Below are 25,726 nucleotides of genomic sequence, written 5' to 3'. Positions count from 1 at the left end.
ATCTCATCTCCCAAGCACAGCAGGGTTTCTGACCATCACACATCAGTGGTTTTGTTCTCCTATCCTTTATCATATAATCTCATCCACAATCTCAACGTGATTTTTGACCATCACACAGCAATGGCTCTGTTCCACTGTTTTTCATATATATATATATATATATATATATATATATATATATATATATATATAATTCATCAACACAGAAATAGAAACTATCTAGCGTCTGCATTTTTTCTGGATTTAACAAAAGCTTTTGATTATATATCTATTCACAGTCTGCTCAACAAACTCTCAACTTTTGGCCTCCAAAATGACACTCTCTCAGGGTTTGGGTTGTATGTATGTAGCAGAAGTCAAAGGATTAAGTGCAAACAAGCCATGTTGCCCCTTTTTTCAATATCAGAGGGAGTCCTTAGTCCCTTTCTGTTCAACATCTTCATTAATTATTTGACCCTACACTATGCAAACACTTTAATCATTCAACAAGCATGTGATCCTACAATTATTTGCAATGCCAAATCAATCTACGCCCACAGCACAAACATCCTAAAGCAAATCAACAAGCTGCATTTACCACAGTAAAAACCTGGCTTTAGAAAATCACCTCTCTCTAAATACTAAAAAAAAAAAACTTATGACTTTCACTCCCACAACAAATTCTCCCCTTAATATAGCTGACTTTGAAATCCTATCCCTTAACTCTACCAAAATTGAGTTAGTTTCCCATACAAAGCTTTTAAGGGTTATTATTGATGAAAATCTTAAATTCAATCATCACATTCAAAATAGCATAAACAAAAACCATAAAAAACTGGGGCTACTATCTAGACATTACAAATTCCTCTCCCTTCCATCTAAACAAGCATTAGCTCAATCATGCCTTCTACCTTCGCTAACTTCTGCTGCTTCCTTATTAACTCATCTGCAGTCTTCCTTAATGACTAAATTAGAAACATACTATAATAAGATTGCTAAATTTGTACATATAGCCGCCACTCCAGTCATCATTGTATTACCCTAAAGCAACTTCAGTGGCTTGAACTCCCCCTTTACCTTCTCGTCCTCCAGCTCACAACCTCTCACAAACTTATGTATAAATCTCAGGACTGTCCAGCACTCAGCTCCCTCTTTACTCTGTACACTCCAGCTCATCCCCTACATTCTGAACACCAATACCTTCTCCAAGTATATAAACCAAAGTACCTGCAGGTCAATTCTTATACTCATGGACTATTTGCAAAATATGGAATAATCTTCCAGCATCTATATGCCTTCATCCAAGACCTTCTAACTTCAAAAGTGCACCGCACAGTCACTTCTCATCTGTGTGGATTTGTAACTGCTCAGTTCCCTCTTCAGCCATTACCTAAATTCACTCTATCCAGCTTTTATTTTACTCTCAATTTCTTTTCTTAACTTTAAACTCCCAAATGAACACTACATCTAACACTCCCTTTTGCTCATCACTTAACTCCCTCTCCTTTCCCCAGCCTTCTCTCAGTGGCTGCCACTCTTCCCCTGCTTTATCCAATCTACATTCTTCTCTTTCCCCACCTCCCCCTTACTAGTTTCCACTCTCCCTCTACTTTACCAGACTATCTTTTCCTGTATTCCATGACTGACCTGTAACTTTTACCATATCCCACACACCTCCTATTCTGACTTCCCCTTAACTCATTTCTTCCCTCAGTGCCATCATAAACCCTTACCCTCATGCATTAACACTAACCTTTACCTCCATGCTTCCTGTTCTAGATTAAATAAAGATTCAGTTGTTACACTCTTTTACTTTTGAGTACAACTTGTTATTCTCTATGCCAAACATCACTCTATTATGCTTTTGTATGATGTACTAGTTTTCTTTATTGAATCATACTTTAATATGTATTTTTTTCTTTTATGTTTTTCCAATTAGTTTATGTATCTTCTGCAATTTTATGTACTATTTTTACAATACTTTTTACATAAATTATGTTTTAATTACATTTTGTATTCCATGTATGTACCTTGGAGCTTTTCTTCTTGGGCCTCCACAGAAAATGGGCTAGCCTGGCCCAGTGGACTTTCCTGGTAAACAAATTTCAATAAATAAAATAAAAATAAATAAATGTCTGAAATCCAAAATGTTGAACAGTCTGCTTTTACATCTGTTGAAACTTGGTCCAGGGACTCTAATCTTATGATCAGTGCTAGGAAACTTAAACTTATGATCTTTTCCCCACAATCCTTTTCCACTAGCGAAAGCAGTTTTTCTGTCATCTCAGAAAATGATGCCACCATCAATGTAGTTTCTCCTACCAAATTTCTAGGCCTTAATATTGATGATGTTGTTTGTCTTTCAGCTTTTCCTGGTTAGGGGTCACCACAGCGGAACTCCGATCCGCTAATTATTGGTAGGCCTTAACATTAATAATAAACTAAAATTTAATAGTCACAGCTCACTAAACTCACCAAAAAATAAGCAGGTTTTAAAGAGCCAAACATTATTTTACTAGCTAAACAGAAAATGCATAGCCTACGTCTTTCTTCTTTCAGATCTTTCATATCCAGCATCTGTTCTTGCTAACCTACATATAAGTCAAATTTCTACACTTGGGCATACATATAATAAAATTGACAACTTGTCCACAACCTCCTCTACTTGGACACATCACTGTGACCCACTTTAGCAACTTAAATGGTTTGAGTTTTCTAACTACTGCAACTTTATTCCACAGAAGCACACGCAAATTTGTTTCTACTATTCTGAGACTGCCCCTGCTCTCAACTGTCTTTTACTTTGGTACCATCCAACCAGGCCCCTTAGATACTCAGAACAATCCTGATGCAACATATCTACAAGTGACCACTCTTTCATCAGATCTGTTTACTTATAAAATGTGACAAAACTGTAATTCTCTTCCACTACCTATCCATAAAATCTCCAACTATAGATTACTCAAATTCCAATTAACCCATTTCCTCCAATGGAGGTCTTTTGAGTTTGTTCTCTAACTTCCAATGGGTGTGGCCTGACCCTTCAAAAATGACGTTACCTCCTTGCACTTCAAATAAATGTTCATATAGTAAAATGTACAACCATACATTTTACTAGAAATGGTAACTGGCAAACAATTCAGCACAAAGTAATCTTCGCAGTGGTTGTAGTCATTCAGTTCTAAGTCTTAAACTGGATTTTATTATTCACATAAAACACAGTAAATATTATTTGTATTTTGCATAAACATTTTACAGTATCAGTAGCCATTCAAACAACACACATACTACACAGTAAATATTTGTATTTTGCATAAACATTTTACAGTCTCAGTAGCCATTCAAACAACACACATACTACACAGTAAATATTGCTTGTATTTTGCATAAACATTTTACAGTCTCAGTAGCCATTCAAACAACACACATACTACACAGTAAATATTATTTGTATTTTGCATAAACATTTTACAGTCTCAGTAACCATTCAAACAACACACATACTACACAGTAAATGTTGTTGTTGTTGTTGTCGTGTCTTTTGGCTTATCCCGGTTATGGGTCGCCACAGCGGAACTCCGGTCCGCTAATATTTGGTAGTGGACTTTTAGGTGCCAAGTTACCAGCCCTGATGCACAACCTTCAACGAAGGCACACCCATTCACGTATGCCTCCACACAGAAGACACTCTAGCAGAGAATCGAACGGGACAACGTCTTGCTGTGAGGCGACAACGCTACCGGAGCACCACTGCCGCGGATACTACACAGTAAATATTATTTGTATTTTGCATAAACATTTTACAGTCTCAGTAACCATTCAAACAACACACATACTACACAGTAGATATTATTTGTATTTTGCATAAACATTTTACAGTCTCAGTAGCCATTCAAACAACACACATACTGTACAGTAAATATTATTTGTATTTTTCATAAACATTTTACAGTCTCAGTAGCCATTCAAACACACATACTACGCAGCAAGCATTATTTGTATTTTGCATAAACATTTTACAGTCTCAGTAGCCATTCAAACAATCAACACACATACTACACAGTAAATATTATTTGTATTTTGCATAAACATTTTACAGTCTCAGTAGCCATTCAAGCAACATGCATACTACACAGTAAATATTATTTGTCTTTTGCATAAAAAATTTACAGTCTCAGTAACAACACACATACTACACAGTAAATATTATTTGTCTTTTGCTTAAAAAATTTACAGTCTCAGTAACCAATCAAACAACACACATACTACACAGTAAATATTATTTGCATTTTGCATAAATATTTTACAGTCTCAGTAGCCATTCAAAGAACAAACATACTACACAGTAAATATTATTTGTATTTTGCATAAACATTTTACAGTCTCAGTAGCCATTCAAACACACATACTACACAATAAATATTATTTGTATTTTGCATAAACATTTTACAGTCTCAGTAGCCATTCAGACAACACACATACTACTTAGTAAATATTATTTGTATTTTGCATAAACATTTTACATTATCAGTAGCCATTCAAACAACACACATACTACACAGTAAATATTATTTGTATTTTGCATAAACATTTTAAGGTCTCACTAACCATTCAAACAACACACATACTACACAGTAAATATTATTTGTATTTTGCATAAACATTTTACAGTCTCAGTAGCCATTCCAACAACACACATACTACACAGTAAATATTATTTGTATTTTGCATAAACATTTTACAGTCTCAGCAGCCATTCAAACAACACACATACTACACAGTAAATATTATTTGTATTTTGCATAAACATTTTACAGTCTCAGTAACCATTCAAACAACACACATACTACACAGTAAATATTATTTGTCTTTTGCATAAAAAATGTACAGTCTCAGTAACAACACACATACTACACAGTAAATATTATTTGTCTTTTGCTTAAAAAAATTACAGTCTCAGTAACCAATCAAACAACACACATACTTTACAGTAAATATTATTTGTATTTTGCATAAATATTTTACAGTCTCAGTAGCCATGCAAACAACCAACACACATACTACACAGTAAATATTATTTATATTTTGCATAAACATTTTACAGTCTCAGTAGCCATTCCAACAACACACATAGTAAACAGTAAATAGTATTTGTATTTTGCATAAACATTTTACAGTCTCAGTAACCATTCAAATAACACACATACTACAAAGTAAATATTATTTGTATTTTGCATAAACATTTTACAGTCTCAGTAGCCATTCAAACAACACACATACTGCACAGTAAATATTATTTGTATTTTGCATAAACATTTTACAGTCTCAGTAGCCATTCAAACAACACACATACTACACAGTAAATATTATTTGTATTTTGCATAAACATTTTTCAGTCTCAGTAGCCATTCCAACAACACACATACTACACAGTAAATATTATTTGTATTTTGCATAAACATTTTACAGCTTCAGTATCCATTCAAACAACACACATACTACACAGTAAATATTATTTGTAATTTGCATAAACATTTTACAGTCTCAGTAGCCATTCAAACAACACACATAGTACACAGTAAATATTATTTGTATTTTGCATAAACATTTTACAGTCTCAGTAGCCATTCAAACAACACACATACTAGACAGTAAGTATTATTTGTATTTTGCATAAACATTTTACAGTCTCAGTAGCCATTCAAACAACCAACACACATACTACACAGTAAATTTTATTTGTATTTTGCATAAACAATTTACAGTCTCAGTAGCCATTCAAACAATACACATACTGACAGCATCATTTTCTGCGTACAGCTGTGAGAGTTCATATGAGGTTAAGCAATTCTGTCTGTGCAACTTGGTTGTTGAGAAATTTGAGTAATATTAAAATTATTACAATACAACTAAATAGTATGCAAATAATATTCAATATTTCTTTAACTCAACAGACAGAGATGGATTATTGATGCAGTTGTGTTTGTAATCTTGTAAACTTTAGCATGAAAAATTCTAATACCTTGTGTGTAGCGTGGTTTTGAAATTATCACTGCAGATGTGGGCAAGCAGTAGAAGGTAACTGCAGAAACATCTGGAGGCAGCACTAGGCTGGAATGAGTTTAAAATCATGTATCCTCTCAAACTGGATATGTTAGTGCTCTTCTCTCCCATGTTGAATCTCCTTAAATTCCAAGATTCATTCCAGTATCTATTCTGACTGTCATCCACCACAAAACCACCACCTAAATATCTCTCCATCAGCTATACCAAGATAATCACATCTTAATAGTTTTTGCAATACCCCTTTCTCCTTTATGGTTTCCTCCCAAACACTATTGGTAACTATTAATAATATGCAAATCTCTAGAATATCAACGCAGATTTTCGCATGCCTTTACTCATTATCTCTATGAGCATCGTTACAAACGAAACTAAATAACGAATCTGACATTATTCTATTCTGTAAATATACTTGTTATCAGCTGACTCATTTATTTTATGACTTGTAATTGCCAGTGTTCTCTGCAATTTCTTCATTTCATAATACTGTAGTTTTTTCTTTGATGTGCATTTATCCCTTAGTCTTCATCATTAAAATGTTATGCCTAGTAATATTTTTTTTTCAAATATAATTTTTATTGCATTTCACTTCTATTTAAATACAGGAAAAGAATGACACAGAAAATATACATACAAGTTACTTGGAATATCAAGTTTCAGTCGTCCAAATACGATATACATAACATAAATCATCAATGTTAGGGTAACAATTATACAGAATTGTCTAATAATCAAGCTGCTCTTAATGAGCTGTAAAACAGACATTTACATAAAGATAGTATACAACATAGTGAAAATGTGACATTAAAACATCGCAACCAGATATTCTAGTCTACCTAAATAAACATTCTGTCTTGCACTAACTATGTACAATATATACATTGCTGTCACCTTAATGTTCATCTTATATGTGTTTGCCATGACCTGTACATTGTTATTGTGGGTATTTCTATAATAATTGCCTTTAGTTTCCCTTAATTATGTAAAGTAATATTGATGGTGAAGTCCCTTGGTCATAAATCAATTTTTTCCTAGGATTTCTAAAAGCATTTTCCAATGTTTCTGATAGCAAGATAGTTTTTTGGGGGGTTCTTATAATTAATTTGCTGGCCAATAAGTATTTTATAGACATTCCTTTAAATTCTTCCTATGTGATTTTACTTCTATCTAACCAATGTTTGGTTATATATGATTTAATCATTGCACACAATGTGACTATAATTTGTTTATTTTCATATGAGATATTATTAGGGAATATATGTAAAACTGCCATTTCCCATGACAGGGTAGATTTTGTGTATCCTTTTTTTCTAACTTGGTTCTTAGCGAACACCACAGCTTGTAAACATTTTTACAGCTCCAAAAAATATGAAGGGTGTCAGCAACACTGTTTTGGCATATGATACAATAAGGGGAGTGGGAGGGATTAATTTTGCTAAGAAAAAGTGGTCTGTGATATGCATTGCTATTGATCATAATTTGGGTATAAATTAGTTTTTAAGTTGAGTTAATTTCAAAGTAAGTTCAATAGCATCAGATTTTTGTTAGTCAGTTATCTTATTATTTTTCTCTTCCCAAAATTTGGAATATAGAATTGCATCCTGATATCTAATTTTTGTTATTAATCTATATGTATTTGATAACATTTTAGATCTCAACAGAAGCAGGTTTATAATTTATTGATATACCTGCATGTCTTGGTTGTCTATTTTGACATTCATAGTGATTGTGTTGATCAGGTATATTAATTGGTCGATTATGGTATTATAGCTTTTATTTACTTCAAGTTTTTGTCTAATATTGTCAACTGAGAAACTTTTGATTTGGTATAGGTCCCATACAGTGATATTTTTAATTTTTCGATACTGATTCAGGTTTAATATAGTATTGTTTAATTTAATATTAGGATTAGGGTATACTGGCTGTCCTAATACCAAAGTATCTTTAAAATTTAGGGAGGCTACCAGCTTTTGAAATATTACTATGTTTCTTATTATTATGGGATGAACCTTAAAATGTTTAAAGTCATGAATTTAGAAAGGGTACTGCTCTAGGGTTTAAATTGCATGAGATTAGATGATTGTAATATATTGTAATCCATAGTGGATACCATGCTTTGTTGGATGGTTCAAAATTTGCTATTTGTATAATTCGACTAGCGTTTGGTATGTTGTAGTATGTTTGGAATTCAGGTATGCCTAGGCCCCCTTTTTGTTTGGGTAATGTTAATTTAGTGTATTTTATTCTTGTACTTTTTGGATGCCAAATAAACTTTCCTAATAGTGTTTCAAGTTTGGAGAAGAAGTTTTTTGGTATATTTTGATTAATAGCACTAAAATGAAACAATAGTCTTGGAAGAATATTCATTTTAACTATGGCCGCCTTAGCTAGTGGAGATAGATTGAGGTTTAACCATCTCTTAGTGTCTTCAGTGATGTTAGACCAGGTTTTAAACAAGTTGTTTTTAGTAATGTCAGATTGGAAGTGAGTGAAAATAATACCCAGATGTTTGAGATTATAATTGACTTTAATTTCAGTTTCAGGGAAATAGAATTCCTTATGTCCTAGAGTATTCATAGAGAATATGATGGATTTATTAGGGTTAATCGCATAATTAGATATTTTTGAGAATTTTTCAATGGAGTTTAGTATCTTATTCAAATCAGTATTATGGAATTCAAAATAAATGTTAAGATCATCAGCAAAAGCTGTATACTTTATTGGGACTTTGGAAATATTCATAATATGGTGGTAAGTTCTTTGTGATATTTTAAGCAGCAGAGGTTCTATGTATATATTGAACAGGTAAAGTGATAGTGGGCATCCTTGCCTTGTACCGTTCACTATTTGAATAGGCTTTGATTGCTTTTTATGTATAGATAGTGTTGTTGTGGCATTTTTGTATAAAGCCCATGACCATGTTTATACAGCCCTCAGGAATACTACATTTATTGAGTATATTTAATAAAAAAATCAAAAATTACTCTATCAAAAGCTTTGGTTGCATCTACTGACAGTGCATAGCTAGGGCATTTATCATTCGCTTTTATAGCAAGTGTGTTGTCATATATTTGTATGTTGTTCATAAAGCCTAGTTGCCCAGAAGATATAATATGAGGTAGAATTTGTTTGATTCTACTAGCTAGTATTGTGGAAAGAATTTTAATATCAATATTTATGAGTGCTATCAGCCTGTAGTTATTTGGGTTTGATGCATCAGATTTGGGTTTTGGTATAAATATAGTTTTTGAGTTATAGATATACAGGTCTTTGGTACCATAATTTATTATGTATCTGTACACTTTCAGTAGTATATGAGCTAACTGTTTCTTGAAAGTCTTGTAAAATTCCGCCACGTAACCATCTGGCCCTGGTGATTTACCTGGTTTCAACTTAGTTACAGCAGCAATGATTTCTTCTACACTTAAGGGAGCTTTAAGATTATTTATTTATGTCTCATTCAGTACTGGAAATTGCAACTCTTCGGTAAATTGATGAAATAATGACTCATTAAACTGGTCTTTGCGGCCATATAGTTTTTGGTATATCTCTTCAAAAGCTGCAATGATCTCTTAATCTGTCTCTAAAGATTTGTTATTATAATTTAGCTGCTTTATTTTGGTAGGAGGATTCTTAATGTTTATGACTCTTGCCAGTGCTTTTGGGGGCGATTGAGCCCATTCGGCATATTTGTGGAGGAGTTTAATTTCATTAATTGAGTACTGTTGTGTTTGAATTTCACGTAGTTGTCCTTGTCGTGTAACCATTTGACTTTCAAGTACTGGTGAATAATTTAGTTGCAGTTCTGACTCTATATTTTTTCATTTTGATTCTATTAATATGACTTTTTCTCTGTTTAATTTTTTTATAAAAAACAGCTTTTTGAATTAATATACCCCTAACAGTGGCTTTTGTAGCTTGCCATTGAATGTCGTATGGTATATCTTCTACTTCTAGGTTGTTATAAGTTTGGGTAAGAATACCTATGATATTTTGTGAAACATCTTTAAGCTTTAGTAAGTTAGTATTTAACATCCAGTTCATAACTGTTTGGGGTCCTTGCACTGAGCTCCCCAACTTTATTGTAATATTTATCTTTGCATGATCCAATATTGTCCTAGGTTCACTATTGTATGTGACTGTATTATTTAATAAGATTTCAGATATTAAACATACATCTATCCTAGACCAAGACTTGTGATATGGTGAATAATAAGTGAATTTACTAGTAGTTATACTATTTCTATAGTTTTCAAATGGGTCAGCTAACTTAAAATCTTCCATTATTTCAGCTATTAGTGTAGTAAGCTGAACCGATTGCTTGTTATTCTTATTTGTCCTATCAAGTTCAGGATTAATTAACATATTCCAGTCACCTCCTATGATACAGAAGTAATTAGGATAGTTCTCTAAGATTCTGTATATCTCGTATAGATAAGTTATTTGATGCAAACATGGGGTATAAACATTCAGGACTAAGAAAGTTTTTTTACATGGTGGCATTTTGCAAGTAAAATAACACCATCTACCATTTGGGTCACAGCTACCTTTCCATATATTACCATCAAAAGATTTTTTAACTACTATGGCAACTCCCCTAGAAGCCGTACTGTCACCAGCAGCAACAATATATTTCACCCATTTTTTTGTATCTTTCTCCCATTGCTCTTTCAACATATGCATTTCTTGTATGAAAGTTATCTCTGCCTTAGATTTAAAAATTAAGTGCATTAATAGATTCTTTTTTTTCTTATCTTGTAAGCCCTTTACATTCCATAAATCCACAGAGATCATCTAAAGGGTATAATACACAGATTGCTGGCTTTCAGAATAAGTGTGTGTATATATATATATATATATATATATATATATATAGATAGATAGATAGATAGGGACAAAATAACATTTAAAAATTATTAGAATTTTTTGAACATATCAATGGTCTGGATATAAGTGTGACATCACTCCCTTTCAGAACCCCCTGTGCATACCCACGCTAGCCTATTACCTGAAGGAGAGGTAAAAGGAATATTAACAACTAAAATACAAAAGGTTTCTGTCATTTCAAGTCCCAGCAATAAAACATCACACATAACAGCATGCCCACACAAATCATGTATAAAAGATATGCATTCTAACCCTTTGTTCATTTGAAAATAATTAAGCTGAACATATTTTAACTGAAATGTATATATTTAGCTTAATAGGCAAATAGCATTCTAATCAAAATATAGTGCAAAGCAAACTATCACATTTTAATTGTGTTCACACATAGAAGAGTAACAACATACACAACTGATTTTAACTTAATATAATTTTGTCAAACAGTGTTTGCATGTTCCTTGTTATGCTGGTCATATGTACATTCCTTTTATATATATATATATATATATATATATATATAGATAGATAGATAGATAGATAGCAGTTCTTTTACTTGTTGGGTCTGCGTTTACTGCTACAGTTATAGCCCTGGGTGTCCATTTATCATGTAAGAATCGAGCATATATACAAAAAAAAAAAAAAAAAAACAGCATTGTGACCATAAAAAGAAAGAAAATATGAGACAGAAAAAAAAAGAAAGAAAAAACAAGAATCCCTATATATTCTCTGCTGTACAAGACTGGTATGCTTACACTTGATGCATACTTATTTTAAAGCTTAAGAAAGCATATTTTAACACTATGTAAAACAACACAAACCTAACTACAATAGTTTGCTTTTCCTAGTATGGGCTGAGTATTTATTGCAGCTGCAACAGCTGCTACAGTTTCTAACCCAGAAGATTGTATTAGTCCAGCTTGTATATATTCAGGAAGGAACAAGTAACAAGAAAAAAAAAAGCAGCACCTATATATTACCATTTGTATATAATCAATTAACCTGTGGTACTACTTCTAGGCTAGATTTACCTTCCACACACCATATACACGAGAATCTTCACTTTTTGAGTCAGGAAAAAGTAAATCCACAGGTATTCTGTTATGTGAGAGCCTTACTTTCATTTTAATTTGCAAACGCTGGTTTTCTGAGATGCTTTGGGCTTGAATGGATACCATAGTTTTCCCTTTGACCTCAGCTGTGCTTAATTTTCCTGATTCATGGTTGCAAAGGATTCTGGGTAATGTAGTTAATTCACGACAGTGTGGAGATGCTCTCTAAGCTGTAGTTGGAGTGCCCAAATGAATCCAAGCAGAAGAGAATTAGTATGCCATAAATACATAGAAGCATATAGTCTTTTTTTTTTTTACACAAACAGACTCCTAATACAAAAAAAAAATACTTCATGGCAGTTCTTTAAAGGCTTTGAGAAAAGCTGTTTTTTGCTTTATGTTTAACTGGATAATTTAAACCATTGTACTGAAATTGCAGAGTTGCTGGGTATTTCATTTGGAATCTAATGTTTTTGCTTACTAAGTAAGTGCAGTATGGTGAAAGAGCTTGTCTTAACTGTTTTATCTGTAGAGGCAGATCCGGAGCAAAGGTTATCTTGCAGCCATTCCATAGAATATGTTTCCTTTTTTTTTTGCAGCTTGAATTATTTCTTGAGCATGTGCAGCATTTAGAATTCTTACATATATTTGCCTGGGGGCATCCAGGGTGTGAGATTTTCTCAGAGCATGGTGTATTCTTTCAATAACAATTTTTTTGGGATAGTTCTTTGTTTTCAAGAAGGAGACTGAAGATTTCCTTTACTACATTAGCTAGCTGTGACTGTTCATATTTTTCTGGGATGCCTCTAATCAATACATTATTTCTCCTTGCTCTAGCTTCCAGATCAATCAGTTTTTGTTGTATTTCTTTGACTGAATTTTCAGTGATGGAAGAAGCTTTCTGTATCTCTTCTATCTTTGTTTCATTGCTCAGTATTCTAGCCTCTTTTTTGTCCAGTCTGGTTATTATTTGATCCAAGTTATTGCCAAACACTGTAAGTTTTGAAGAGAAAGATTTTATTTCTGTTTGCAGAGGCATTAAAGCTGCTTTTAGTCCCTCCATGTCAAAAGATTGATCGGTTTTTGGTTTCATTTGGTTCTTTGACACTTCGGCTTGAGATTTGGTAGTTTTCTGCCTCTTAATAATAACTTCCTTGTCTGGAGAAGCAATTTGAGATAGTCTTGTTTTAGATGTGTGTGTTTCCATTTGGTCCCTTTTTCTTTGTTGTGTGAAAGCTTTCTTCTTTTCTTATTTTTTGTAGCTGCTACTTACTGCTTGCAGGCCCAGGCATATGTGCAGGAGTCACTGCTTAGTCATCACCCAAATCCAAGGTATGCAGTTCTTATTTTTACACTCAGAAGATAAAAATAAGCTTCACTCAGGTAGCGACTTAGGTTTAATTATGCAGGAGTTGCTTTTTTTGTAGATTTACACTGTAGCAGCAGCCTTAGATGAGGTTAGATTTGAATTTAGTAGTTGGAGCAAGCTGAAGTGTGTGCAGTCTAGCTGGCGGCCGTCTTAGAATAATCCATGCCTAGTAATTTGACCATTTTTGTTTGTTATTGTTGTTAACTTTTTCAATCTTTTCTCCTCGGGCCTCTGCTGAAAAGGGGGATTTTAAAACCCAGACTGTCTTTCTTGGTAAAAATAAATAAATAATAATAAATATATTCTGAAGAGCACATGTATGCTTCCTGGAATACCACAGCTGAAACTTTGAATATGATAGAAAAAATAGATAGATAGATAGATAGATAGATAGATAGATAGATAGATAGATAGATACACTTATACTAATTCTGTGGTACAGAAATCTCACAGTTAGTAAACATAAGTACAGGAGGTCTGAGAGGTATGGACCCCCAGAATGGGAGTGTAGGGGATCAAACCATTCCTGCAGAATGTCTTAAATTGTGACAGTGGGGTTTAAAAGTCACAGTTTTCTGTTTTAATTGCAGTTATGTTTTGCAAGCTTCAGGACTCATAGGAGTGTGCCTTGCACTTAAACAAGGAAGCTCCATTCACCCTACAGCTGGAGTTATATGAAAATGGCTACTTGCTGTTCAAGTACAACTTTAGAAACAATGTAACCAGCATGATCAGATCAAGAGACAGAAAGATGGTCAGATGAGTAGTTGTTACAACAGGGCAGTAAGAAAGAATAAAAACATACTAATGTAAGAAAAATGTCATGAGACACTCATGATGGAAAGCCTATATTTGTAAAAAGCAAGAAACAATGTAAACATGACTTTTTATTCAGATGAGAGTCCTTTTCAGACAACTGAGATAAAAGGACTGGTGGCCACTGCTGTGTACAAAAAGCATGCTATCACCTTGTTATATGCAGCCTTGTCATGGTGATGAAAGAAATAATTAAGTCTTTGGCTCTAGTTTTGATAGCCAGCATGTAACAGTTTCACTAATAGATTACCTGACATGCATAATTTGTAAAACCAGAAGATCCCAGACAACTGCAAACAGACATTGTTACTTAAATGTCATCATTTCAGTAATTTGATCATTTTTCTCCTGGTATAGAATGACAATAACAATTTTATTTTTGCAAGTCATCTGGAGCGAGTACATAAGCACTGATGTGAAAACATTCTCTCAGTAAATTCATTTTATTTGCAGCTATGATAGAATATTTACAGGCATGAAAGATTATGGAATTTTTTAAGAAATCCAAATGCATTTACGACAATATGTACATATTTTTATATGTAGAATTAGAATAAAGCTTATTTAAAACATTGCTTGTGATACTATTGTCAGGACTGTTCAGTCGTTGTGTTAGTTTCATTGTTTCACAATTTTGTAAAATCCATGTGGCTGCAACGCTAAGTAAATGAGGTATTGTAAAGCCAGTGGAGAGAACTGAACATCAGTCCCTCCAAAAAGAATATTGATGAAAAGTTCTGTCCAGGTGCTCATGAGTGGTCCATCACATTCTATACAGGACCTGTCATCATTGGTTATCATCATTGGTTATTTTAAAATAAAGAAATAGCCATGTAAGGCATGCAGCAGATTGTAATTGAGATTCACAGTCTGAACTTTTGACCCATAGCATATATTGTGATCCACAGTCTGAATTTGTGACCAGAGTTATTTTTATTAAGTGAGATCCAATGGCCTCATATTGTAATCCACAGTCTGAACTGGTGACCAGAATGTTTTTAAGTGAGAGCTAATAGCCACATATTGTGATCCACAGTCTGAACTGCTGACCAGAATATTTTTATCTGAGATCCAGTGGACACAAATGAATTTGCAGCTGAAGAACAAGCAGAATCAGTTGCCCACTAAACACATTGGAGGTTTTTAATTGTCATAACAGCAAAAGCAAAATGGCCATTGGGTAAGGATTAGTCTAAAAGAAAATCTAGGAACTAAAATTTAAAAACTGTTAGCAATGAACCAGATTATGTAGTTTTTTTTGTTTAGTTGTTTTTTTCATATCTAACTATTGTTTTCTGTGGAAACTTCACTTTCTGTAGAAGTGCAAATATTCCTAAAAGGCCCTCACAAATAACAACTGAAATATAGTAAAGTATGTTGTTGTCTTATCCCAGTTAGGGGTTACCACAGCGGATCACTGGTCTGCTCATTATTGGCAGTGGAGTTTTACAATGCTGAGTTGCCAGTCCAATGCCCAACCTTCACAGAAGGAACACACACCTACCTGCATGTTTTTGAAGTTCAAACAACCATGGAGAGGGCATGCATACTCTGCACAGAAGATACTCCAGCTGGGAATAAAACTAAACAACCTCCTGCTGTGAGGCATCAATGCTAACTGCTGCACCACCGTGGCCTAAATGTTTTTTAAATAAAATAACTTAGTAAATTAACTCACATAGCATTCAAATGGGAAATCACTGTATATCATAGAAATAACATACCTATCTATAAAAATTCACTGATTAAAAATCAACCAGTGATAGACCTCCAGTTAACCTCCACGTATAACACTTTTGGAAGGACAATCCCCCAGATTCAGCAAATGTCCATGCAGGAATAACTTATTCCTGCATGGAAGGGACCGTTCGTGTGCAGCATGGCAGCACGCCATGCATATGTATGAAGGCACGCTGCTGTGCTGTAATACGTACATGGGGATGAGTATGAGTGCAGGGGGCATATTTGAGAGCAGTGCTCTCACAATACACACACCCCCTGCACACCAGAATTGCTGTATGGCAATTTAAAAAGAGCAAGCTTGCTTGTTAGACCTCTCAACCTGTTAGAGTAAGAAATCTGGACAAAGCCATAAGGGACAACTCTGAAATATTGCAATTATGAACTTAGAAAGTGGCTAGAATAACAGGTTTTGCATTAGCATGAAATTTGTGAAGGGTTTGAAGTCTAAAATGCACACCTCACAACCCGTTAGAGTAAGAAATCTGTACAAAGCCATCAGGGACAACTATGAAATATTGCCATTACAAACTTAGAAAGTTGATAACAGGTTTAGCATTAGCATTAATTTTCTGAAGGGCATGAAGTATAAAACAGAAATGTCTGTCATTACTGTCGAACTTCAATCTTTAATGATGTGCCAGAGAGCCACACATTTATGAAAAGTGGATCAAGAATATAATGCAAATATCCAGACATACTGTGAAAAGTTATATGTCATCAACATTTGCAAAGCACAGCCCCCCAGCAAATAAATCTTTTTTTTTTCCACATCTGCAATAAAGTTTAAGCGTAGCTGTGCAGGTTTGCCTGTTGCTTAGCTATGTTTAGCCCAGCTGAAACTGCACGATAAGTTAAATAGCAATAGACATCCAACATAAGAAGTAATGCAATAGTGTAGTGGTTAGAGCGTATGCATTATATGTAATCATTCAGAGTTCAAGCCTCACCAAAGCCATTCCCATTTTGTATGTGAAATCATTACAATTTTAATTTATTTGTATATTTATGCAGGAAGTAACTTATATTTCTCAACCAGGGTAGTGTATTAGACCTAGATGTGAGGTGTCAGTGTAATAAAGTTGTGAAACCCCTATATAAACACGTGACCCATACTGTATAGTCACACAAGAATAAATGTAATGAAAGCACATTGGGGGATGTCAGGGAAGGTAAACAAATTTATAATATTTAATTTTAATTTAATTTAGTATAATTTTCTAAAAGTGAGAGAACCAGTGGTGGCTACAATATTTGGGATCCCGAAGACCCACAAAGGTATAGAAAATATTAGTTTCAGACCTATAGTCTCAAGAAGAGGATCAAAGACATACCCATTTGGGGTCATTATAGACAAATGGCTTCAACCAATTATTAGTAAAGCTGGACACTTAATAAAGGATTCATGTGATTTTCTGAGTAGAATAACCACCGAATTATGGGACGAAAAGATTACGTTTCTAACAATAGATGTGACAAATCTTTTTGCATGTATACTTAGGGATGAAGGAATAAACATGTTTGAAAGGAGTGTTCGGAAGTACACGACCTTCAACAATGAAAAAATGGATCTCATTATAGAATTTATGGGTATAGTCCTGGATTATAATTATATTATGTTCGGAGGTTAATATTTTAAACAGCAGAGAGGGGTAGCAATGGGTGCTTCCTGCTCCCCCATTTACATAATTTAGTTCTGTTAGACTGGGAAGAAACCGGTGTGTTTAAGAGTCAATTCTATAAGTATATTAAAGTTTATGTACGTTTCTTGGATGACATTTTTATTTTGTGGTCTGGTACAATCAAAGAGTTGGACAATTTTGTAAAATATTTGAATCAAACCACCTATTTTTTGAGATTTACCCACACGAGTACTAGTGATAGAGTTAATTATTTGGATGTACAGTTAGCAAAAGGGTTCACAGGATACACTTCTCAAGTATATAGGAAACCCACTTTTAGCAATTCATATCTGGAATTTAGTAGTAACCCTTCAAATCACCAAAAGAAAAACATTATTAAGGGGCAACTGATTCATGTAGCCAGGATGACTTCTTCCAAGGACAATGTTAAGGAAGAATTAATGAAGGTGGCTAATATGTTTTTAGATAGAGGATATCCAAATAATTTAGTTATGAAAAATGTAGAGAATGTGGTTAAAGAATGGGGTAAAAGATATAAGCCCTTGTTAGGAATGCCCCTTTTAATAGTTGATCACAGCACCACTAAATTAAAGTTTCCCAGAGATAAAATAGAACACAGTCAATTTGAAAGAGCAATGGTAGTCCCGTTTTGGGCAAAGGCAAATCAAGTTACTAATATAATGGAAAAAAACTGGGTTATTTTAAAAAGTAATCCAAAACTGTGGTCTATCGTAGGGTGTCAACCCTTTTTTGTCTACAAGACAGGTTTTAATCTCAAAAAGTTGTTTGAGGGTAACACACAAAGGGACGGACACAACAATCTAGGAACCAAAAAATGTGGGATGTGTTCACAATGTAGACACATATATGAAAAAATGGACACTACATTGGATAATATTCTGAAATCTAAAGTGTGGTTTAATAAAGGAAATTGTCAAACAAGAGGGGTAGTTTATTTGGCTATGTGTCAAACATGTCCAGCATATTACATCAGAAAGACAGAGAGACGGTTGCGGGACAGAATATATGAACATTATTATCAAATATCAATACAAAATTGTAATAATGCACTTTATAAGCACTCAGAGGAATGTGGTAAGAATTTTAAAGGTTTCCTTTTTTCTATTTTAGAGAAAGTAAAACAGAACCCCAGAGGAGGTGATTTTAAAAATTACGTTAAAGTAAAAGAAACAAACTGGCAAATAAAGTTACAAGCCTGTCTTAGCCCAGGCTTGAATGAAACTATATCTTTTAAACCGATTTTGGTTAGTAAAGCATCTAATATTTAAATGTTGATTATTTATTGAACGAAAGATTTTAAAGCAGTTTAGAACAGATAAGCACAATACAATCTATATTCTTTATGTAAGTTAAGGAAGGAATGTTTTTAAGTAAGAATTGTATTTTTAAATATAAAGATGGCATAGGTGACATAGAATTAATTACTTATTAAGGGGTATAAATACTACAGAAAGGAAGTGATGTATGATTCTGATGAAATCTCTGGTTAAGGAGAAGAAAGCGCTCAATCCATGAGTCAATTTGTTCATTCGTTTGTTCATTTTTTGGATTATTAAATTGAGTATTATTCACAACTATTGGTTGTCTGCCGTTTTTTCCTGGTGAAGAAAATGAGTTTTAGCAAGAGACTAAAGACTACAAACATCCACTCTGCTGGCAGTGTGTTTTGGTATTCAGATTTATAATATGTCAGGAATGATGAATCAATCCCATACAGGTGGTAGTCCATAAAATAAAACATAAGCAATACTAAGCATTGTACAGCTATGCTGACCGAGTATAAGCATTGTGTAAATATGAATGCTAAGCAATGAGTACCCTAGCTAAGTGGATTTGGCCATTGGTAAGCAGTGCTGAACTTGCCCCTTTAAGCACTGCCAACCTTTGCTAAGCAGGTTTGCCAGTAGCTTAGCTTAGCTCAGCATATTCAAAATCATCCAATCATGGCAAAGGCTAGGAAATCGGCCATATTTAAATGTTGTAGGTGGGAATGCAGCTCATAACTGGTTGTAGCTCCCAATTAAAAATGTACACTGAAACTAGAAAATGAACAAACAAAGCTCTTGAGTTCACCAAAGGACCAAGCGGAACAAATAAATTTAGCGATTTCAATCACTTTTAATTCATGACCTTCTTCAGAAACATCATACACTTGCCCACCCTTCCTTTTATACACACAAACAGGAAGTGACATGATAATTATAACAAATATAACAAATATAGTTGTAATTAAAGTCTAATAATAAAATCTAATAATAAAATACTACTGTGTTGTTTATGTATGAAACAATTAATAAATATCAAATGTGTAAAAATTATCTATACATCAAAAAACATTTTAAACTGATAATATCATTCAACCCGGGTGCTCAATCAGCCCCCAAGTATAACTGCCAATAGGCTCTTTACACTCTAAAATGTTGTTTAAATCACCAGCAAAATGTGATTTGTCCACTTTGTCCAGAATGAAAAATTCAAACTTCTTGAACTCATTGCATACAATAGAATGTCTAAATAATGCATTAGTTTTGTCGTTTTTCTTTATCGCAAAATAATGTTCATAAATCCTCCTTTTTAAACATCTTTTGGTTGTAGCTCCCCACTGTAGGCAGTATGGCAGGTGTTGGAGAGGGCATGCACTTTCGGGTGCAGCACTGGGGCATACAGGATTCCAAGGTCATGGTAGAACTCCTTGTAAAAATTCATGACATGAGACTGCTGCAGGACCAGCACCAGGGCACCCAATACAAAGAGGAAGCCTGGGAAAGTCTCACCCATGATCTCACCAGTGCCACTGGTATCCATTGGACTGGTGAGCAGGTCTGGAACCACTATGCCGACTTGAAGTGGAGGAAGAGGGAGCTCTTGGAACAGTGAGTCCAAGAAGCAAGACGGAGAGGTGATGTCCCAGCAGTGTGTCAGTATTCATAGCAATAATTGTTTACCAAAGTCCAGCCTGTGTATGTGATGGATAGGTATGCATAAATGTTTCTCTATCTTCATTACAGCTCCAGCTGAGTGGGTTGTGAACCAGGAAGCTCATGCCAGCAGGTTGCAAAGGCTGCATCACAAGGCTGGTGAGTAACAAACTATCTTGTAGTAGTCTAACCAAATAAATATAAAGGAGTAGAAAGTCACCTGGCATTAATAAAAATGGGTATGATTTCTACTGAATAAAGTAGAAAATATTACAGTAATAGTCTCATATAGGTCATATATTAATAAAACAATAACTGCCTGTGAATGAAATTCTAAACCTTGGACTGGTTATGTTTACTCTGGCATGGTATGATTTGAAATGTGTACAGGTTATGCTTAGCAGCTATAGCTCTGAAAGCATTAAACAATCAAGTCTAATCTGACAAAGTTAGTGCCTCTGTAACACATGAGATTAACTGATATTAGAAATGTCATGCATCAAGATGTGATATCTGAGTAGTAATGTTGTGTTAACCACTGTTTTCCACACTGTGCTATGTGAACAGGTATATATAGGAATTTATGTATAAGAATGTTGTAATTACAAGGTCAGATCATACAACAAAGAGAGAATGAGAAAGAAATCATTCAAATAAATAGCAACAATTTCTCAATAGCTCCCTCTGATAAAGCACAGACTTGTTATGTTTTTGGCAGACACAGCCGCGGTTCGAATCCCGGGAGTGGTTGTAAGCTGTATGCATAATTTCAACTAGTATTTTGTGAAAATGTGTAGAAACAGTCAGGTAGTATTAACAAGCATTCCCTCCACAGGTCTTCCAGGTAAGAGAAGGTATAAAGTAGCTATAAGAAAGCTGTAGTTATACTGTGTCCAACACCCAAGGTCCAACCCCAAGGCTGCAAATGACAGCAAGATAAGTACATACACCAAGTGGTCTCCTCCAAGAAATATTCAGAAGTGTCATGCTGTCACAGCTACTGGTTTCTGCTAACAAGAACCAAGGTGACTGATAGAAATCAAGGCAGAGTGTGTCAGTAGCACGCACACACACACACACACACACACACACACACACACACACACACACACACACACACACACACACACACACACACACACACACACACACACACACACACACACACACACAGTATGGCTGCACATATGTAACCCTGACTATGTGAATATGGGTAGAAACAGTCATGTAGTATTAACAAACATTCCCTCCACAGGTCTTCCAGGTAAGAGAAAGTATAAAGTAGATATAAGAAGGCTGTAATTATACTGTGTACAAACATACTACTGCCCCACCCAATGCCATACTTGTTAGAATAATACCTGTAGAGTAATGAGTACAGCAATGATCATTAAAGCTGTGACCACTGCAAGAATCAACATTTGTTAACTGACATCACCCCCCACCTTATCTTCACCAATAATCTAAACACATAAATGAATGGGTATGTTTTCCACCAAACCTACTGTTAGGACATGCGTCCTGTTGTTCTAAAAATGTTGGAATTTATTCCAATTAATGTTCCCTGTTCAAATACTATCACTGGTGGCCTGTTGCTATCAATGTAACCTTCATGCTGGTGTAATGCCCACTGTGGCTCCATATATGCATGTGTTCTGTTTACTATGCAAATGTTCCAAATCTGTTATATTGGGTTAATGGAAATACTCATGCATCCTGTTATAACTAGTCCTGGAATATGTTTACCATTGCTAACCAACATATGTTCTAAAACTGCAACACCATAGCACATCTGGGAAGGCCAATGCCAGTGGATCTGCCTCTCCCGTCTAATCTGGCCATGGCACCTGGATCCAGCACATTTGGGACCCACCCCGGGACCTCCTCAACCACTGGTCCTGCACCACATTCAGGTGGAACCACCTCAGGGGATGGGGCTCGACCCATCCATGGGCATGGGCACTGACAGGATCCTGTCACCCGAAGCCAGGTCCGGGTTCTGGTGGATAGCAAACTCCAAGAGGAATTTGGAGATCTGCTATGCAAGCGTGAGGGCCACGTGGCACATTTAGAGGGTCAGCCTGCCCCTCCTGATCAGCCCCCAGCACAGCCCACCTTTGGGGCCATGAAGGTGCAGTGGTGACTGCCCATGTGTGGGGACCTCAGTTCCACTGTATCCATTTGTGGGCTCGTGGACTTCCAATTACCAAACACCACTCCCCATCCAAGGTGATTACCCAACACATGTCATATACCACCCCTGTATGCTGTCTTGTCTGTCTTCCTACCCAATGTACCTCCCCATATATATCTATCATTCCCCAACATCCCACTCTCACCTTAAAAAAAATTAAAAAGGGCAATCTGTTTCCCAAAAACAATTTTGCTCCATACTTAACTGTCCATTTCACACATGTGTCCACTGGACACATGTAATTTCACATTATCATTGTCCTCACCCCTCTCACTCAGGGGTTTGAGTGTCCAAATTTACGAGCAAATTCAGTATATATGCAGAGCTGTTGCTGTAGAAGAAATGGACAGCTACAGACCTTACCTACATCCATCTTGTACATCCCTAGCTATCTGTCATATTGTTTTACCTTCTTTGTGCCCCCTTTTTCACCAATTTCCTATCACCCCTTTTTTCTTTTCTTTTAAAGAAATTAGGATGGGGGTAAGCGGGAGTAAGCAGTAGTAAGAGGTACTAATCCTGTTTGTGCAGTGCTAAGCGATGCTGACACAGATTAAGCACTTGCTGTCTGTAAGCATATTTAACCAGAAGTTAGCATTGCTTACTGCCACGCAAATCCCTTACAACTGCTTAAAAGTATTTTAATCATTCTGTATCCAACAGCCCTTGTTCTTCCCAGCAACAAAATAATTAGCACTTGCAAGTCTTTAACCCAGGACCCTGCAAACCATAGCCACAGCAAGTTACTCCTAAGCCATCTGAGCTGCAGATATGCATGATGTTTATTCAAACATATCATGCAGCACAGTCATTCAACAGTAGGGAATATGTGGACATATATATATATATATATATATATATATATATATATATACACACACACACACACACACACACACACACACACACACACACACACACACACACACACACACACACACACACATACACACACACACACACACACACACACACATAGACATTATGTAGAAGGGCCAGTCTGAAGGAGATTGGAGACTGTAAAGTGGCGGCAGGGGAAAGTATAGTTAGGCAGCATAGGATGGTGGTTTTTACAATGATATTGGTGACCGAGAAGAGGAGGATGGGTGTGAGGGCAGCACCAAGGATCAAATGGTGGAAATTGAAAAAGGGTAGTTGTGAGGTGATGTACAGGGAAGAGTTAAGACAGGCACTGGGTGGCAGTGAAAAGTTACTAAATAGCTGGGTAACTACAGCAGAGCTAGTAAGAGAGATGGCTAGAAAGGTGCTTGGTGTGACATCTGGAAAGATGAAGGAGGAAAAGGAGACCTGGTGGTGGAATGAAGAAGTAAAGGAGAGTATACAGAGAAAGAGGTTGGTGAAGAAGAAGTGGGATTGTCAGAGCGATGAAGAAAGTAGACAAGAGTATAAGGAGATGAGGTGCATGGCAAAGAGAGAGGTGGTGAAGGCTAAGGATAAGGCGTATGAAGAGTTGTGTAAAAGGTTGGACACTAAGGAGGGAGAAAAGGACCTGTACTGATTGGCTAGACAGAGGGACTGAGCTAGTAAAGATGTGCAGCAGGTAAGGGTGATAAAGGATAATGAGGGAAACGTACTAACAAGCGAGGAGAGTGTGTTGAGCAGATGGAAAGAGTACTTTGAGGAGCTGATGAATGAAGAGAATGATTGGGAGAGATGGTTGGATGATGTGCGGATAGTGAATCATGAAGTGAAGTGGATTAGCAAGGAGGAAGTAAGGATAGCTATGAAGAGGATGAAGAACGGAAAGGCTGTTGGTCCAGATGACATACCTGTGGAAGCATGGAGGTCTTTAGGTGAAATGGCAGTGAAGTTTTTAACTAGATTGTTTAATGAAATCTTGGAAATTGAGAGGATGACTGAGGAATGGAGAAAAAAGTGTTTTGGTACTGATTTTTAAGAATAAGGGTGATGTGCAGAGCTGTAGTAACTACAGAGGGATTAAATTGATCAGTCACAGCATGAAGTTATGGGAAAGAGTAGTGGAAGCTAGGTTAAGAAGGGAGGTGATGATTAGTGATCAGCAGTATGGTTTCATGCCAGGAAAGAGCACTACAGATGCGATGTTTGCTCTGAGAGTTTTGATGGAGAAGTACAGAGAAGGTCAGAAGGAGTTGCATTGTGTCTTTGTGGATTTAGAGAAAGCATATGACAGGGTGCCTAGAGAAGAGTTGTGGTATTGTATGAGGATGTCAGGAGTGTCAGAGAAGTATGTAAGAGTGGTACAGGATATGTACGAGGGTAGTGTGACAGCGTTGAGGTCTGCGGTGGGAGTGAGGGATGCATTTAAGGTGGAGGTGGGATTACATCAAGGTTCAGCTCTGAGCCCTTTCTTATTTGTAATGGTGATGGACAGGTTGACAGACGAGATCAGACAGGAGTCCCCGTGGACTATGATGTTTGCAGATGACATTGTGATCTGTAGTGAGATTAGGGAACAGGTGGAGGAGACCCTGGAGAGGTTGAGATATGCCCTAGAGAGAGAAGAGGAATGAAGGTCAGCAGGACTACGACAGAATATATGTCTGTGAATGAGAGGGAGGATAGAGGAATGGTGAGGATGCAGGGAGTAGAGGTGGCAAAGGTGGATGAGTTTAAATACTTGGGATCAACAGTTCAGAGTAACGGTGAGTATGGAAGAGAGGTGAAGAAGAGAGTACAGGTAGGATGGAGTGGGTGGAGAAGAGTGTCAGGAGTGATTTGTAACAGACGAGTACCAGTAAGAGTGAAAGGGAAGGTCTACAAGAGGGTAGTGAGACCAGCTATGTTATATGGGTTGGAGACAGTAGCAATGACAAAAAGGGAGGAGTCAGAGCTTGATGTGGCAGAGTTGAAGATGTTAAGATTTGCACTGATTTTGACGAGGATGGACAGGATTAGGAATAATTATATTAGAGGGTCAGCCCAGGTTGGAAGGTTTGGAGACAAAGCTAGAGAGGCAAGATTACGTTGGTTTGGACATGTGCTGAAGAGGGATGCAGAGTATATTGGGAAAATGATGCTAAGGATGAAGCTACCAGGTAACAGGAAAA

This window comes from Protopterus annectens, chromosome 15.part0 (genome assembly GCF_019279795.1).
Source record: "Protopterus annectens isolate FY-2018-M chromosome 15.part0, PAN1.0, whole genome shotgun sequence".
NCBI classification, from domain to species: Eukaryota; Metazoa; Chordata; order Ceratodontiformes; family Protopteridae; genus Protopterus; species Protopterus annectens.
This window is presented reverse-complemented; position numbering follows the sequence as displayed.